The sequence below is a fragment of the Emys orbicularis genome, chromosome 7 (genome assembly GCF_028017835.1).
Source record: "Emys orbicularis isolate rEmyOrb1 chromosome 7, rEmyOrb1.hap1, whole genome shotgun sequence".
NCBI classification, from domain to species: Eukaryota; Metazoa; Chordata; order Testudines; family Emydidae; genus Emys; species Emys orbicularis.
In genome coordinates this window covers 17,942,923-17,956,697 of record NC_088689.1, presented here as the reverse complement: position 1 = coordinate 17,956,697, position 13,775 = coordinate 17,942,923, and positions in this window count along the sequence as shown.

Genomic DNA, 13,775 nt, shown 5'->3' with positions numbered 1-13,775 from the left:
GCTTTTTTGCACTCTGATATTGACTGCCTCCACGCATTCTGCTGTACTCTGTCAGCGTGGGAGGACATCTGGAGCTCCGAGAACATATCATCCCAAGTCCGCCATTTTCTCCTTCTAATTTTCACTAACCTCTGCGAAGGAGAAACATTTGCAGCTGGTGGAGGAGAAGGGAGAGGTGGTTTAAAAAGACACATTTTAGAGAACAATGGGTACACTCTTTCACTTTAAATTTTTCTGTTCACATTACCCAGCACATGTGCTTTCGTTACAAGGTCGCATTTTTCCTCTTATATTGAGGGCCTGCCGGTTTGGTGTGAGAGATCACTCACGCAGTGCCAGGCAACAGAATTCAGCTTGCAGGCAGCCATGGTAAGCCACAGTCTTTTGGCTTTTTTAACCTTCATAACATATGGGAATGGTTTCAAACAGCAGCGCCCTCATTTCCCATACCAAGCACCCGTTGGGTTGGCCATTTAAAATGGGTTTGCAATGTAAAAGGAGGGGCTGCGGTTTCCGGGTTAACATGCAGCACAAACCCAACTACCCCCGCCCCACACCCAATTCTCTGGGATGATCACTTCACCCCTCCCCCCCACCACGTGGTTAACAGCGGGGAACATTTCTGTTCAGCCGAGCAGGAACGGGCACCTCTGAATGTCCCCTTAATAAAATCACCCCATTTCAACCAGGTGACCGTGAATGATATCACTCTCCAGAGGATAACAAAGAGAGATAAGGAATGGATGTTGTCTGCATGCCAGCAAACACCGGGACCATACGCTGCAATGCTTTGTTATGCAATGATTCCAGACTACGTGCTACTGGCCTGGCGTGGTAAAGTGTCCTACCATGGCGGATAGGATAAGGCAGCCCTCCTCAGAAACCTTTTGCAAAGGCTTTGGGAGTACATCGAGGAGAGCTTTCTAGAGATGTCCCTGGAGGATTTCCGCTCCATCCCCATACACGTTAACAGACTTTTCCAGTAGCTGTACTGGCCGCGATTGCCAGGGCAAATTAATCATTAATCATTAAACACACTTACTTTTAAACCATGTGTAATATTTACAAAGGTACACTCACCAGAGCTCCCTTGTGTGCCCTCAGGGTCTGGGAGCACCACTTGGGTGAGTTCGGGGGTTACTGGTTCCAGGTCCAGGGTGATAAACATATCCTGGCTGTTGGGGAAACTGGTTTCTCCGCTTCCTTGCTGTGAGCTATCTTCATTGTCTTCATCATCATCTTCCTCGTACCCCGAACCCGCTTCCCTGTTGCGTGATTCTCCATTGATGGAGTTAAAGCACAGGGTTGGGGTAGTGGTGGCTGCACCCCCTAGCATGGCATGCAGCTCCGCGTAGAAGTGGCATGTCTGCGGCCCTGCCCCGGACCTTCCGTTTGCTTCTCTGGCTTTGTGGTAGGCTTGCCTTAGCTCCTTAATTTCCACGCGACACTGCTCTGCGTCCCTGTTATGGCCTCTGTCCTTCATGGCCTTTGAGACTTTTTCTAATATTTTGCCATTTCGTTTACTGCAACGGAGTTCAGCTAGCACTGATTCGTCTCCCCATATGGCGAGCAGATCCCGTACCTCCCGTTCTGTCCATGCTGGAGCTCTTTTGCGATCCTGGGACTCCATCATGGTTACCTGTGCTGATGAGCTCTGCGTGGTCACCTGTGCTCTCCACCCTGGGCAAACAGGAAATGAAATTCAAAAGTTCGCGGGGCTTTTCCTGTCTACCTGGTCAGTGCATCTGAGTTGAGAGTGCTGTCCAGAGCGGTCACAATGAAGCACTGTGGGATAGCTCCCGGAGGCCAATAATGTCGAATTCCATCCACACTACCCCAAATCCGACCCGGAAAGGCCGATTTCAGCGCTAATCCCCTCGTTGGAGGTGGAGTAAAGAAACCGGTTTAAAGGGCCCTTTAAGTCGAAAAAAAGGGCTTCGTCGTGTGGACGTGTCCAGGCTTAATTCGATTTAACGCTGCTAAATTCGACCTAAACTCGTAGTGTAGACCAGGCCTCAGTAACTGCAATGTATTCCACACAAGATGCTATAAAAATTATACTTTGATTCAGATAAGGGACCTAAAATCTCCAAAAAGACAAAAACTTTTCATAGAAAATCCCCAGAATCCCTGATCTTTTACAGCAACTTAGGTAAGCTGCTCAAAAAGAAAACATTGTTTATTTTAGGTGTCACTACACTCTGCTTGTGTACAAATGTAAAATATGATAAGGCTTTGTACTCTGGAAGTGTCTAAAATCAAGAGCAGAATCTAATGAATCTACCTATTCAGCCTCAGCTACTTCAGCCTGGTCCACAGTCCCTTTCAATATTCAGTAAAAGATGATGGACCCACATTCCGACTTCAGTTATATTAGTGTAAATAGGAGTGACTGCTCTGAAGTCAGCTAAGTCACTCCATTTTTACACAGGAGTGACTGAACCCAGAATTCAGCAGTTTCCAAGCACTGAAAAATTAAAATGTCTTTTAATCTTCCAATAAGATAATAAAGGAGGAAAAGAAAACAGCCCTGTTTTCCATTTTTCTCAAGTTTCCATTTTTAATTAAGATTTTCCATAATACCAAGACACAAAAACACAGACAATAAAAAAGTGATGATAATATCATTAAAAATTAAGCAGGCAAGATGAAAGTGTCTTTAACAGTGTAATTGTGTAACACCTAACACTTAATGAAAAATTCATTTAAATGATTCCAGATAATAAGATGCCTGAATTTAATATTTGATGTCATAAGCTCTTTCAAATATATGGTTCATAAGCATTCAGGAAAGCCAGAGCTAATATGTGCTTCAGAAGTCTCTTTCCAATGCCGCAATACAATATTGATGAGTGTGATGTTAGAATGTCTATGAGTTTACTCTTTGCATTCATCTTGCCTGTTACTAAAGATGCATTTCAGTTAGGGAGGTCAAGCGATTCAAAAAATTAATCGTGATTAATCGTGCGATTCAAAAAATTAATCGCGCTGTTAAGCAATAATAGAATACCATTTATTTAAATATTTTGGATGTTTTCTACATTTTCAAATATATTGATTTAAATTACAACACAGAATACAACATGTACAGTGCTCACTTTATATTTATTTTTGATTACCGATACATGTTCATTTTAATTATCTGAGTCAGATGCCACCAGCAGAAGGTTGATTTTCTTTATTGGTGGTTCGGGTTCTGTAATTTCTGCATCGGAGTGTTGCTCTTTTAAGACTTCTGAAAGCATGCTCCACACCTCGTCCCTCACAGATTTTGGAAGGCACTTCAGATTCTTAAACCTTGGACCGAGTGTTGTAGCTATCTTTAGAAATCTCACATTGGTACCTTCTTTGTGTTTTGTGAAATCTGCAGTGAAAGTGTTCTTAAAATGAACAACATGTGCTGGGTCATCATCCGAGACTGCTATAACATGAAATATATGGCAGAATGCGGGTAAAACAGCAGGGGACATACAATTCTCCCCCAAGGAGTTCAGTCATAAATTTAATTAATGCATTATTTTATTTTTAACAAGCATCATCAGCATGGAAGTATGTCCTCTGGAATGGTGGCTGAAGCATGAAGGGGCATACAAATGTCTAGCATATCTGGCACGTAAATACCTTGCAGTGCCAGCTACAAAAGTGTCATGCAAATGCCTGTTCTTACTTTCAGGTGACATTGTAAATAAGAAGAGGGCAGCATTATTTCTTGTAAATGTAAACAAAGTTGTTTGTCTTAGCGATTGGCTGAACAAGAAGTAGGACTGAGTGGACTTCTAGGCTCTGAAGTTTTACATTGTTTTGGTTTTGAGTGCAGTTATATAACAAAAAAAAATCTACGTTTGTAAGTTGCACTTTCATGACAAAGAGATTGCATTACAGTACTTGAATGAGATGAATTGAAAAATACTATTTCTTCATCATTTTTAGTGAAAATATTTGTAATAAAAATAATATACACTTTGATTTCAATTACAACACAGACTACAATATATGTGAAAATGTAGAAAAACATCCAAAATATTTAATACATTTCAATTGGTATTCTATTGTTTAACAATGCGATTAAAACGGCGATTAATCGCGATTAATTTTTTTATTGCGATTAATTTTTTTAAGTTAATCACATGCGATTAATTGACAGCCCTAATTTCAATATAATGTTGTGATTTTTGAAGTAGTACTTTCTAACACGTGCTTCCAGATATAAAGACATTGGTAAAAGACTTATCATGGACATGGCTACAGTGCTGACCCTAGCAGATTTGGCTTCATGTGGTCCATTCTCTGACTGGCTGTTGCAAATTCTAGGATAGCTGAAGGAATTTTCATGATAAATACTGTACCCACTTGCTGGCAAAGAGAGATCTAAAAATAACACCAAAGCACCCTGTACCTGAGCCATTCTTGTGATGTTTTTGGTGTGAAGTAACATCTTTGTTTACTTGGCATAGGTATATTCTGGGGGCTACCGCTCTCCATCTTAGAAATGATTCTAGTCAGAGACTTAGGCAGTGAACAAGCTTTTATTGGGAATAGGCTTAGCTGCTAAAAAGAACTGCATTACAGCTAGCAACGTGCATTTCTCCCAAGACCTAATTGGTTTTACATTTGGTTAAACAGGGCTTGTCCGTCTATTATAATAGCACAACCTGTAACACTATTAGTCTAATGAATGTCCTGGCAGCATATTACAGTCACCTGAAAAGGTTTAAAAATGTGATTAATTTGCTTCTTTATCTTGGCAAAAATCCTACTGAAAATGAGAAGTTGAGCTCAGATATTACAATGATATGCAGTTATATAACTATCTAGATAGTAGATTATTGGTGTAGCACTTAGGATTCTCATCGTTCTCAATGCTGTAAAAACACACAGAGTAAGGGACAGACCCTACTTTGAAGGGTTTAAAATCTAGAGAAGACTAGGGTAAGATGAGAAAGGAAGCATTATTAGATATAGCCTTTTAATGTCTTTTATTCGAGATTTTAGAGAATAGCAAAACAACTACTTTGGGTCATTTTTTAACTTTTGTATGTGCACTAAAAAGAAATCCCACCAGGATCAATTGGTCTATTCCCAAAATGACTACATAGACTACATATTTTCCATGTAGAAAAGTGTATGAGATTGTACCAGAGCTGGATATTGATCTGAATAATAGATAATAATTTCTGTACAAATGGCACATCTTTTCTTGACTAAGCCACATTGCATCTTCAGGGAATCTTGTAATCTGTCATGCTTTATTTGGGCTGTGGACTATCACAGAAATTTGGTGGAATGAGGATAATCAATGGGACACAGTAATACCAGGCTACAAAACATATTGGAAGGACAGAATAGGTCGTGTTGGTGGGGGAGTGGCATTATATGTGAAAGAAAGTGTAGAATCAAATGAACCAAACTACCATAGAATCTCTATGGATAGTAATTCCATGCTCTCATAATAAGAATATAGCATAAGAACATAAGAATATAAGAATGGCCATACTGGGTCAGACCAAAGGTCCATCAAGCCCAGTATCCTGTCCTCTGACAGTGGCCAATGGCACGTGCCCCAAAGGGAATGAACAGACAGGTTATCATCAAGTGATCCAGGCCCTGTCACCCAATCCAAGCTTCTGGCAAACAGAGGCTAGGAACACCATTCTTGCCCATTCTGGCTAATAGCCATTCATGGACCTATCTTCCATGAATCTATCCAGCTCCCTTTTGAACCCCGTTATAGTATTGGCCTTCACAACACCCTCTGGCAAGGAGTTCCAGAGGTTGACAGTGCGTTGTGTGAAAAAAACTGTCTTGTGTTTGTTTTAAACCTGCTACCTATTAATTTAATTTGGTGGCCTCTTGTTCTTGTATTATGAGAAGGAGTAAATAACACTTCCTTATTTACTTTCTCTATATCACTCATGATTTTATAGACCTCTATCATATCCCCCCTTAGTTGCCTCTTTTCCAAGCTGAAAAGTCCCAGTCTTCTTAATCTGTCCTCATACGGAAGCCGTTCTATACCCCTAATAATTTTTGTTGCCCTTTTCTGAACCTTTTCCAATTCCAATATATCTTTTTTGAGATGAGGCGACCACATCTGCACGCAGTATTCAAGGTGTGGGCATACCATGGATTTATATAGAGGTAATATGATATTTTCTGTCTTATTATCTATCCTTTTCTTGAGGATTCCCAACATTCTGTTTGCTTTTTTGACTGCCGCTGCACATTGATTTCAGAGAACTATCCACAATGACTCCAAGATCTCTTTCTTGAGTGGTAACAGCTAATTTAGACCCCATCGTTGTATATGTATAGTTAGGATTATGTTTTCCAATGTGCATTACTTTGCATTTATCAACATTAAATTTCATCTGCATTTTTGTTGCCCAGTCACCCAGTTTTGTGAGATCCTTTTCACAGTCTGCCTGGGACTTAACTATCTTGAATAGTTTTGTATCATCTGCAAAATTTGCCACCTCACTGTTTACCCCTTTTTCCAGATTGTATATGAATATGTTAAATAGGTCCTGGCCTAGTACAGATCCCTGGGGGACACCAGTATTTACCTCTCTCCATTCTGAAAACTGACCATTTATTCCTACGCTTTGTTTCTTATCTTTTAACCAGTTACCGATCCATGAGAGAACCTTCCCTCTTATCCCATGACTGCTTATTTTGCTTAAGAGCCTTTGGTGAGGGACCTTGTCAAAGGCTTTCTGAAAATCTAAATACACTATATCCACTGGATCTCCTTTGTCTGCATGCTTGTTGACCCCCTCAAAAAATTCTAGTAGATTGGTGAGGCATGATTTTCCTTTACAAAAACCATGTTGACTATTTCCCAACAAATTATGTTCATCTATGTGTCTGATAATTTTGTTCTTTATCATAGTTTCAACCAATTTGCCTGGTACTGAAGTGAGGCTTACTAGCCTGTAGTTGCCAGGGTCACGTCTGGAGCCCTTTTTAAAAATTGGCATCGCATTAGCTATTCTCCAGTCATTTGGTACAGAAGCTGAGTTAAATGATAGGTTACAGATGACAGTTAGTAGTCCTGCAATTTCACATTTGAGTTCCTTCAGAACTCTTGGGCGAATACCATCAGATCCTGGAGACTTATTATTGTTTAGTTTATCATTTGTTCCAAAGCCGCCTCTAATGACATCTCAATCTGGGACAGTTCCTCAGATCTGTCACCCAAAAAGAATGGCTTAGGTTTGGGAATCTCCCTCACATCCTCAACAATGAAGACTGATGCAAATAATTCATTTAGTTTCTCTGCAATGGCCTTATTGTCTTTGAGTGCTCCTTTAGCATCTCGATCGTCCAGTGGCCCCACTGGTTGTTTAGCAGGCTTTCTGCTTCTGATGTATTTTTAAAAAAAATTTGCTATTACTTTTGGAGTCTTTGGCTAGCTGTTCTTCAAATTCTTTTTTGGTCTTTCTACTTATATTTTTATACTTCATTTGCCAGAATTTATGCTCTTTTCTATTTTCTTCATTAGGATTTATCTTCCACTTTTTAAAGGATTCCTTTTTGCCTCTCACTGCTTCTTTTACTTGTTGTTTAACCACGGTGGCTCTTTTTTGGTTCTCTTACTATGTTTTTTAAATTGGGGTATACATTTAAGTTGAGCCTCAATTATGGTGTCTTGAAAAAGTTTCCATGCAGCTTGCAGGGATTTTACTTTTGGCACTGTACCTTTTAATTTCTGTTTCACTAACTTCCTCATTTTTATGTAGTTCCCCTTTCTGAAATTAAATGGTACAGTGTTGGGCCACTGTGGAGTTTTCCCCACCACAGGGATGTTAAATTTAATTATATTATGGTCACTATTACCAAGCGGTCCAGCTATATTCACCTCTTGGACCTGATCCTGTGCTCCACTTAGGACTAAATTAAGAATTGCCTCTCCTCTTGTGGGTTCCAGGACCAGCTGCTCCAAGAAGCAGTCATTTAAGGTGTCAAGAAACTTTATCTCAGCATCCCTTCCGGAGGTGACATGTACCCAGTCAATATGGGGATAGTTGAAATCCCCCATTATTATTATTATTGAGTTTTTTATTAGCCTCTCTAATCTCCCTGAGCATTTCAGAATCACTAACACCATCCTGGTCAGGTGGTCTGTAATATAGCCCTACTGCTATATTCTTATTTTTCAAGCATGGAATTACTATCCATAGAGATTCTATAGTACAATTTTGTTCATTTAAGATTTTTACTTCATTTGATTCTATGCTTTCTTTCACATATAGTGCCACTCCCCCACCAGCACGACCTGTTCTGTCTTTCCGATATATTTTGTACCTTGGTGTTACTGTGTCCCATTGATTATCCTCATTCCACCAGGTTTCTGTTACGCCTATTATATCAATATCTCCATTTAATACTATGCACTCTAGTTCACCCATCTTATTATTTAGACTTCTAGCATTGGTATATAAGCATTTTAAAAATTTGTCATTTTTTGGCTGTCCCCTATTGCATGACGTAATTGAATGGGACTTGTTTTCATTTGGCTGTTTCTCATCAGATCTTCCCTGTATTTTATCATTTTCCATCCTCTCCTCCTTATTAGGACATAGGGAATCTCCATTTATAGATCCTCCCCTAAGGGATGTCCAAACCACATGGTCCTCCGCACCTGGCGGCTTTCCCCCAGCCGTCAGTTTAAAAACTGTTCTACGACCTTTTTAATTTTAAGCGCCAGCAATCTGGTTCCATTTTGGTTTAGGTGGAGCCCATCCTTCCTGTATAGGCTCCGCCTCTCCCCAAAGCTTCCCCAGTTCCTAATAAATCGAAACCCCTCCTCCCTACACCATCGTCTTATCCACGCATTGAGACCCTGCAGTTCTGCCTGTCTAACTGGCCCTGCGCGTGGAACTGGAAGCATTTCAGAGAATGCTACCATGGAGGTCCTGGACTTCAATCTCTTACCTAGCAGCCTAAATTTGGCCTCCAGGACCTCTCTCCTATCCTTTCCCATGTCATTGGTACCTACCTGTACCATGACCACCGGCTCCTCCCCAGCACTACACATAAGCCTATCTAGATGTCTCAAGAGATCCACAACCTTCGCACCAGGCACGCAAGTCACCATGAGGTTCTCCTGATCATCGCAAACCCAGCTATCTGTGTTTCTAATGATCAAATCACCCATTACTAATACCTGTATCTTTCTAATAACTGGAGTTCCCTCCCCTGGAGAAGTATTCTCAGTGCGAGAGGATACCACAACATCATCTGGGAGAAGGGTCCCAACTATGGGATCATTTCCCTCTGCTCCAGTTGGATGTTCTCCTTCCCTGAGGCTTTCATCCTCCTCAACAGCACAGAGACTGTCAGACTGGGGGTGGGACCGTTCTACTGTGTCCCAGAAAGTCTCATCTATGTACCTGTCTGTCTCCCTTAGCTCCTCCAGCTCAGCCACTCTGGTCTCCAAAGTCCGTACACGGTCTCTGAGGGCCAGGAGCTACTGGCACCGAATGCATACATATGCCACCAGCCCATAGGGCAGGTAATCATACATGCTGCATTGGGTGCAATAAACTGGGTAGCTCCCACTCTGTTGCTGGACTTCTGCCTGCATTCCCTTTTTACTCCTGAAGCTTGTTCCCTTGTTGGTGCTTTGTTTTTAATCAAGCGGTGGTTTGATCTTTAAGTGCAAAGACCTTTAAGTGGTCTGACCCAGTATGACCGTTCTTATGTTATGTTCTTATGTTTCACCTCTCATTACCAGGGGACATAGTTTAAGAGAAAAATGACTTCCTTTTCTGTATATAATTCTATTACTATTTAAATATGTTGTATATAACCACATTCTCAGTCAATGGGATTTCCACAGTGGGTCAAAGGCAGTTCTGCATATGGCCCATAGTTTGTTTTATATCTGTATTTTTCATTTATTAATAATGAACTCATTTAGTGAAGAACAATGAAACTGTTAACCCTATAAGACATATAATGACTAATGACTTTTAAAATTTATTTGTGTTCTCATAATGCTTACAAAACCCCATTGTGCTAGGTGCTGTACAAAGAACACAGAACAAAAAGATGGTCCCTGCCCCAAAGAGCTTACAATCTAAGTATAAGAAAAGAGACAACAGATGGACACAGATATATCAATAGTGGAATACAAGGAAATAATGAGACAATACTGGTCTGCATGATAGGCTAGGGTCTCAGCACAACAACAGCCTAGCTGTTGTCCAGTTATTTGTAAGCCACGCAACAAAGGATAGTTTTAAGAAGGACAATGAGTTAGTTTTGCAGATATTTACATAGAGCTTCTCCCAGGCATGAGGGGCAGCATGCAAGAAATCACAAAGTAGATGAATAGAGGTTGACATTGTTGGCTGATCATTAGTAGAAGTCATATGCCCTGTACAGCTGAACTTAAGTGGTAAAGCCTGTGCTATGCAGAAGAAGGATGAGTTGGGCCTTTGGGGATGTGTGTTTAATAATGGTGAACAATCATTGCACAAAAATATAAACATTGTAGCAATGAAAACAAACCTTAATCTAAGTCAGGGGTTCATAAAATGGGGATTGGGACCCCCTCAAGGGGTCATGAGGTTATTACATGGGGGGTCGCGAGCTGTCAGCCTCCACCCCAAACCCCACTTTGCCTCCAGCATTTATAATGGTGTTAAATATATAAATATATAAAAAGGTGTTTTTAATGTATAAGGGGGGTCGCACTCAGAGGCTTGCTGTGTGAAAGGGGTCACCAGTACATAAGTCTGAGAACCCCTGATCTAAGTGAAATCCCCTTTTCAGCTCTTTTTTGCTGAATACGAATTTTAGCAACTGGTGGAAGTTGCTGAGATTTTTAGTATCCGCATTTTGAAATGACCCCAAGATATAAAAATACAATTTTGTCTGGAAAAGGTATATGCACACTTAAACTGCTAAATAAAAGAGCCTCACTGGACAGCATTGCAGGTAAAATTTGGTGTTTTCTGGGTGGTGGGGTGTATCTTTATTCCTCACTGTTAATAATTTTTCTCTGCTCCTCTAAACAGTTTGTGAGCCCCGCCTCCCTCCATCTCAACAAACTCCCTCAACAAACTTTGGAAGAGTACATTATAGTTGCCACCATCTCTTGGAGCAAAATGAAAATTCCACCCAATAAGGACATGATATAAAAGCTTTTATCTGAGTCCAACTGACAGCAAGATGCATTTTTGCCCTGGTGTCTTCTGGCAAAGCCCATTGAAATTCAACTCACAGGATTTTTTCAGATTGTGTTATGCCTGTTAATTCTGATATTTAAACAAGTTCCTCTGTGGATGGCAGAACTTTTGCCAGCAAAGATTTAGCACAATGAAAATCAGGATTATAGTGCTTAATGTTTGATACACCTCACAAGGTTCTGGGACTACTGCATGTAAGTTATGCACATGGCTGAACATTAATACTAATTACAGCAGTGACTCCAGTTATTTACTGCATTATCACAAAATAACGAGGCAGTGTTTCCATGATTTTCTTTGCATAAAAGAGTTTACTGGGTAATAAATATTTCAGCCCCCAACTGCAAAATGCCGCACAGGATTTTGCTGTAACTTAGTGAACAGCCATGACATGATTATAATTTTTCAGGAGGGGCATGGTTTGCACACACTTTCCTCTGTATTTTTAGTGAATTGCTAAGAAATGTTCATGGTTTACAGAAACCTGTATTCACATCCCTAATAGTTTTGCATAATTTCTTACTGCAATGTTATATATTTTGGTAAGCTCCCAATAACAGTAATTGGAGTTCTATAAACATGCATTCAAGGGACTCTAATATTTAATTGCCCCTTAAGTGAACACATTTTAGCTCTTTGCTTTATGAAACTATTACACACACACACACACACACACACACACACACACACACACAGAGTGTTTAGCCTCTTTTATATTCACTGTGGCACTGAGAATGTATTAAAATGCTTTATCCTTGCTTGTTTGGAGAATGCTACAGATATGAATTCCAGCATGTTTGCTCCATAGATTGATTCATACCAAGAGTGTTCGTTTAACGAATTATATTGCCATATTATTCTTTTTCCCCTTCTCTTTTGCAGCTTTGCAAAGGACTTCATTAAGGGATTACAATCTTAATCTGCTGTTGTGGCTTTGAAACATGATCCTGAAATTGAAGATGCAGTTCAACAGTATGGTGCCATAATGCTGATAAAAAAAATAGATACTGTAACACTCCCTCACTCACCCCAGAGGAGGGAGGTCACTGAAGGGTTGGTGGTAGCCCGTCGCCAAGCTCATCTCAGTTTAACTGGGGCCAGGGCTTGCCTGGGCTCAGGCAGCCGGCGAACAATACTCTTAAGGGGCTGGCTATAGCCTGGGCGGGGCTCAGGCCGCCAGCAAACACTACAGTCTCAAAGGAAGGCTGGGGCCTGAGCTTGCAGGGCTCAGGCAGCCTGCAAACACTACAATCTCAAAGGTAGGCTGGGGCCTGGGCTTGCAGGGCTCAGGCAGCCTGCAAACACTACAATCTCAAAGGTAGGCTGGGGCCTGGGCTTGCAGGGCTCAGGCAGCCAGCAAACAACAGTCTTACAGGGCTGAGGCCACTCTTCTTCAGAGCAAGAGCCCCTTGCAGAGGAACGAGGGTCAGCCACCTGGGGGGGGAGGGTCAGGGGGACGCGGACCCTCCCTACTCCACCGTGTCCCAGCCCAGGGCCCTGGCAGGGGCAGAATCAGCTGCCCCAAGGTCGGCGGGGATCCAGCCGCAACACGCCGACGCTGGGGCTCTGGGGTTTGCAGCCAGCCCTACGGCGGCTGCCCCTGGGCCACTTCCTGCCTCCCCTGGGGTGGGTACCTCTGACATCCAATTGGCGTCCGGCTCCTCCGGGTAAGCGGCTGCGGGCACTCCGGGCCAGTTGTCGTCCGTGTCCGGGGCGTGGGTTGAGCCAGGCCGGGGATCCGCTCCATGCTGCTCTGGAACAGGCGGGATGTCCTTCCCCTCTGCAGGCTTCCCCCTGAATGGGCTGTAGGTCTGGTCTTTTATACTGCTGGCCACTCCCCTGTCCTTCCGGCGAGGGGGGCAGGGCGGCCTAGGCTCCGCCCTCCAAGGGGTGTGTAACACTCTCTCACTCACCCCGGAGGAGAGAGGCCTGTCCGCCTCACTATACACACACACACACCCTTAAGTCTGTCTCCGGGAAACCGGAGATGGCCCCTTCCTCATCCCCTAACAGGGAGAAAAAGTCTGCGTTAGGGTGGTGCCTACTGGCCCGATGCCGAATAGTAAAGGCATAAGGCTGCAGTGTTAGATACCAACGCATAATCCGTTGGTTTGTTTCCTTGGCCGTGTGTAGCCACCGAAGAGGTGCGTGGTCCGTGATCAGCACGAAGGGGCCGTCTAGGAGATAGTAACGTAGGGCATCCACTGCCCGTTTTACAGCCAGAGCTTCCTTCTCGATCATGGTGTAGTGTCGCTCTCGGGGAAACAGCTTCCGACTGATATACAATATGGGGTGTTCCTCCCCATTTACCTCCTGCGAAAGGACCTCCCCCAGGCCCATTTCTGAGGTGTCGGTTTGTAGGAGGAACTCCCAGTCAAAATAGGGAATGAAGAGCACCGTGGCTTGGCACAACCGGTCTTTAAGGGTTTGGAAGGCCTGTTGACATTCGTTGGTCCACTGTACATGCCGGGGGCTGATCTCCCTCCAGCCAATCTTACATTTCTTAGGATTGGCCGTCAGCCCAACATCCCGCAAGGCTCGTAAGACGGCGGGAACTTGGTTAAGGTGACCCCCTCCAGT